Raw genomic sequence first — 5,905 nt, forward strand, 5'->3', positions numbered from 1 at the left:
ACTGTGTGGAAAATGAGTTACCAGAGTTGAAATGCAAGTTAAATAAAACGCCGTTAAAACACTGTAAAAAGGACCAAGTTGTTTTTTTGTTTTAATTTCATATTCATGTATTGTCATCCAAATCTGAAAATTGTGCAAAGTTTTAGTCCTATTGGTCAACTGCAACTGTGTCAAAATTGAGTTACCAGTTTAGAAATGCAATTTAAATAAAACACCGTAAAACACTTTAAAAATGGACCAATATTGCTTTTGATTTCATATTCATGTATTGTCATCCAAATCTGAAAAGTGTGCAAAGTTTATTCTGATTGGTCAACTGCAACTGTGTCAAAATTGAGTTACCAGATTTGAAATGTAATTTAAATAAAACACCGCTAAAAACTGTAAAATCGACCAATCTTTGTTTTAATTTCATATTCATGTATTGTCATCCAAATCTGAAAAGTGTGCAAAGTTTTAGTCTGATTGGTCAACTGCAACTGTGTCAAAATTGAGTTACCAGATTTGAAATGCAATTTAAATAAAACAACGTAAAACACTGCAAAAATGGACCAATATTGGTTTTGATTTCATACTCATTTATTGTCATCCAAATCTGAAAAGTGTGCAAAGTTTTAGTCCGATTGGTCAACTGCAACTGTGTCAAAATTGAGTTACTGGGTGATGTCCCTATGTCAGAGGGTTTGAGGAATTTTGAGGAATTTGTATAACCACAAAGGATATGCCGTAGTTGTGGGGCCTTGCGGGCATATATTACCGAAATTTTGTGAACATTTTTGTAGAACACATTTATTCGTCAATACATACTCGGTTTTTTGACACAGTATCAAATTGTTTATTACGACTCTCAATAATTGGAGGAATTTTGAAAAGATCGTCATATCTTTCTGATATTCCTTTCTTTTGTGGTGTCGTCAAAGTGAATATATTTTCTGATGGAAACAAATTGGTTTGATGTCACTACGTTACGAAATGTCTCGAAAGAACGTTTGAAAAAGTAACTACCAACATATGTAGAGATACAGTGGTAAATATATAAATATTTAAAATTCCTATGTATTTTTTTGGGTCACACGTCGTTGAAATTTGAAATTTTAATATCACTGTGTGTAATTTTTTGAGTCATGTTTTATTAACCATATTCTGACTCCACAGTGTGATAGAACACAAAAAACGAGCAGAACGTGTCTCGCCGTTTTTTCCTATCTCATCAACTTTTGCGGTTATAGGCCTCCAAAGGTTTGAGGCTTTGATGTAAAAAGGGTCATTTAGTCAGAGCTATATCTTCCAAACCGTTAGGAAATTTGAATTTATCTCAGAGGCAAAGTTGTAGCTCTTGTCTTAAAGAACAAAAATTGTGAACATATACACAGTCTTACATAAGTATACGTACGCCCCCTAAATCTCGGGTATTAGGGTTAGTAGTGATTTTTATGAAATTCCAAGTATGCAGTTTTATTTCTTCTCAATAATAAACAATATTTAATAGAACACAAGTATATTCCATAAAACAAATAACGGTAAATTTTACAAAAACCAAAAAATGATACTTACAAAAGTATACATACGCCCCAAGGAAATATGGGTATTATCGTACAATTTATGGAATTAGCAGCAAAATTCATACATTTTATTGTTTTGGCGAATGTGTCTGGGTGTCCGAGATATATTTTAGAGAAAAAAAATAATTTTTGGGTTTTAAGGGCCGTTATTTTATTCCAAACTTCTTGTATATCTCGTTAAAGCTGACCCTTGCTGATTTCTTTCCGTTTTAGGTGTTTGAGTATACAAAAGCCACAATATTAGCGTCAGATTATAGATTTTGAGATCCTAGAAAGCTTTTTAGTTGACCTTGTGCATAACACGCCTTCCTGGGTGTCGATAAATTCACATTTTTCCTGGGATATCTCAGGAAGTTAATAGTTTCCTCGGAATTCTTGGCTCAAATTGCATACAGAAGACCTTGAATTGTGTTTTAATATGGTGTTATATAATCCTTGGACACCAATTGAATCAGAAATGTGAAATATTCTGTTAAAAACCTGCTCCCAAAGCATCAAAATATAATCACTACCAAAAAGCATGAAATTTACACTGTGAACAACGTAGTTTTCGTATTATAACCATTACCGTCAATATAGGGTCGGAAAATATCGGATAATTGCACATTTCTGATTCAATTTATGTCCAAGGATTATATAACGCCATATTAAAACACAATTCAAGGACTTCTGTATGTAATTTGAGCCTAGAATTCCGAGGAATCTATTAACTTCCTGAGATATGTGAATTTATCGACACCCAGGAAGGTGTGTTATGCACAAGGTCAACTAAAAAGCTTTCTAGGATCTCAAAATCTATAATCTGACACTAATATTGTGGCTTTTGTATACTCAAATACCTAAAACGGAAAGAAATCAGCAAGGGCCCGCTTTAACGAGCTATACAAGAAGTTTGGCTTTAAATAACGGCACTTAACACCAAAAAATTATTTTTTTTTCTCTAAAATATATTTCGGACACCCAAACACATTCGCCAAAACAATAAAATGTATAAATTTTGCTGCTAATTCCATAAATTGTACGATAATACTCATATTTCCTTGGGGCGTATGTATACTTTTGTAAGTATCATTTTTTGGTTTTTGTAAAATTTACCGTTATTTATATTATGGAATATACTTTTGTTGTATTAAATATTGTTTATTAGTGAGACGAAATATACCTGTGTACTTGGAATTTCATAAATATCATTACTTTTTCTAAAACCCGAGATTTATGGGGCGTACGTATACTTATGTAAGACTGTGTATAATCCATCAAACTTCATCTGCAAGGTCAAAATCGCCATGGTCAAATTTCTTTTAAAATGTTGTCTCAAGTTTTGTTATACAGCTATCAAATCGATCAAATTTGAAGCAAACAACCAACTACAAAAATCTAAAAAAATCTAAAAAAAGATCTCAATAAAGATCTTTCTAGAATATACGAACTCTGCAGAAACGGATCTTAATGGTCAAAATAGCAAAACAATTTCGATTTTTATCTTCTTTTCTCGGCTTCTGCTCCATAGATACTAAACCGTTCAAAATTTAAGGAAACAATCAACCACAATATTGAAGCAAAGGCTTCAATAAACATACGAAATGTCTATGAACGGTTCTTAATGGTAAAAATAGCAAAAATCTTTTGAAAATATCCAATTTTTATACTTTTTTTCTCCGACTCTGGTCCAAAGATACGCAACCGCCCAAAAACTAAGGATACAGTCAACCACAAAATGTACTTCAGATTTCAATAAACAACTCTTTAGAACATATGAAGATTCTAGGAATGATTCTTCAAGCTCAAAATTATGTTATACTTGTTTTTGTTGCCGTCATGTTCTGTTAGTTGTCTGTTATACACGAACACCCTCTATGGTTTAATAAAATTGAACTGCATTATGCACTATGTCCAATCTTTATAGTTCTATGTCTTTGATTTTTTCATATGTGAATAGTGAATGAATGACTCCCTGGATAGACGCCAAAGCGTAAAGTCGAAAATTGTCTGTAATTTCAAGAGTGAAAATTAACTGTGCCTACCTCAGAAACTAAATTGTGCCTAACAATTAATTTGTGAATTAAATATAAGTGCTAACTTAATTAACTGAAAACGCTGATATTGATATACTCACAAATGGGGCTTCTGCCTCATATGAGGAAAAAATTCGGATAAACATATATCGGAAGCAAAAACTAATTAAAATAAAAAACAGAAAAAATTAAACATAACCCCTCACTGTGGGGGCTTCGGCCTCACAGGAGGCATTATTAATATATTTTTTGTGGAAAATAATTCTAAAGATTTAAGTGCTATCTTTATAAATACAATATAAATCAAAATATCTACAAATTTTTTTGTATACATGGAAAAAAAAACTAATAGTGGAATTTCGATCCCGTTAATTTTCGTAATATAAACTTTTTGTGAGAGAGCTAAAGAATTCAAAAAAGAGAGTAAACTTTTTACTTGGAAGAGAGAAATTCTTTCTGATCCCTTTTGTTTTACCTTCGTGTGTATGAGTAAAAAGAAAAAAAATCTTCAGTTAAAAAGAGAGCATAAACATGAGCAAAATGGAGGAGGGAGGATTTCCTCCCCTCCCCCTGTTGCGTTGTCGACCTGCTCGACCAAGAAACAGAGATAGAAGCAGAAGCTATACCCGAAGTAATGACAACATAAAAAATCAAAATACACAAATTAAGCTGATAATGATCTCAAACAAAAACTAGAAGACCATCAAAGCAACCCAAATCTTGCCATGCATAATAGTACAGGTAAGGAAACGATCTCCCAAAATAAAAATAGAGTAGTAAGACTGATTTTGTAGACTGTAATTATGACTCTGACCACAAGGGACCCTATGTCGTCTACATAGACAAAGAAAGTGAGGATGGGGAAAAGTTACCAATAAACACAATTAATCTGTCAAGAATATTCCAAAACTCATAGATACCGGGTGTGATTGAAACCTCTAAGATTGGCTTTGGTCGGGCCAAAGTCATGCTTAGAAGTGGCGAAGCTGCCAACGATCTTTTGAAAAACACTGACTTAAAGGAAAAAGGCTATACTCCAAAAATTTTCCCACATTTTGTTTCCAAAATCAATATTATTTTTGGAGTGCCAGCAGATATTCCGGAGCAGGAGTTGTTGCAAGCAATTCAATCTGACATACAGATTCTGAAGGTTTTACGAGTGACCAGAAATGAAAAAGGCGAACGAATTCCCACACAACGTGACAAACTGTTCTTTAAGGGTCCTGAGCTACCAAAATCTGTTAAGTTTTATGAATATGCAAAGGACGTCAAACATTATATTCCTTTTGGACAGTGCTACAATTACATGAGATTCAACCATTTCTCTGCACATTGTCATCAGAAAATCTCAGTCTGTATGAAGTGTTACTTCCCGCATCACGCTAATGAACCTTGCGCCGAGGATCCTACATGCACCAACCGTCAGGGTGATCATAGCCCCTTGGAAAAGAAATGTCCAGCTAGAGTCAAGGCATACCAGATCAAAAAAATCATGACCCTGGAAAACCTCACACATAAAGAGGCAGTATCCAAATATTCGTCGGTGTTCTCCAACAGATTTGAAATCCTGGACGAGAATATTGATTACGCTTTCCCAATTATAAAGCCAAAAGGCAGAGGAAGACGATTCCTGGAATCAAATAATGACACCATTAACAATGTCACGGAAGCGGCTAAATCGCTACATACCATCATTCCTTTCGCTAAAATTGTAAAACGTAATCAAAATAAAATCAGAGAAGAGCAAAACGCCAAGAAGAATATGCAGCTATACAAAGACACTTTGAACAATGGAGAGGCATATAAATCTCAAAATGGTAGTGCATTGCAGGCACTTATACAAGCTCAAACACAAGAGAAATCTTCTGATGCAAAACAGGTGGACAAAGTTATTGAACTTGGAAACTTCCTCGGAAAAATTGCACAAAAAGTGGATGAACTCACTGAAGTTTCTAAAGCTAAACTAGCAAATAATGATTTAAAACTTTTGCAAAACAGACAGTAGACACAACCTCGGACTTCGTCGAAGACACAGAACTTTAAATATTTATATTTTTATTATGGATCTTAAAATACTACAATACAATATACAAAGTATAAACAAAACTGAAAATAAGGACATTCTGGAACTTTATCTAGAAAAAGAAAAAATAGACATTGCTCTATTGACAGAAACTTGGGTTCGTGACAAAACTGTCACGAACATCTACAATTACAATTTCTTTGGGAAAAGTAGAGATTATGGTTTTGGGGGAGTAGGAATTTATATCCGAAGGAAAATCAAATTCTCTATTATCGACTTGAAGCTGAAGCATGAGGTTATAGCCA

General features: G+C 33.6%; 1 pseudogene; it reads left to right on the forward strand.

The window, feature by feature from the left end:
- Positions 1-4,302: 4,302 nt before the first annotated feature.
- LOC141398246 (uncharacterized) lies at positions 4,303-5,582 on the forward strand (annotated as a pseudogene).
- Positions 5,583-5,905: the final 323 nt, after the last annotated feature.

The sequence above is a fragment of the Musca autumnalis genome, unplaced genomic scaffold (assembly GCF_047663935.1).
Source record: "Musca autumnalis isolate F117 unplaced genomic scaffold, ASM4766393v1 scaffold_3, whole genome shotgun sequence".
Taxonomy (NCBI): domain Eukaryota; kingdom Metazoa; phylum Arthropoda; class Insecta; order Diptera; family Muscidae; genus Musca; species Musca autumnalis.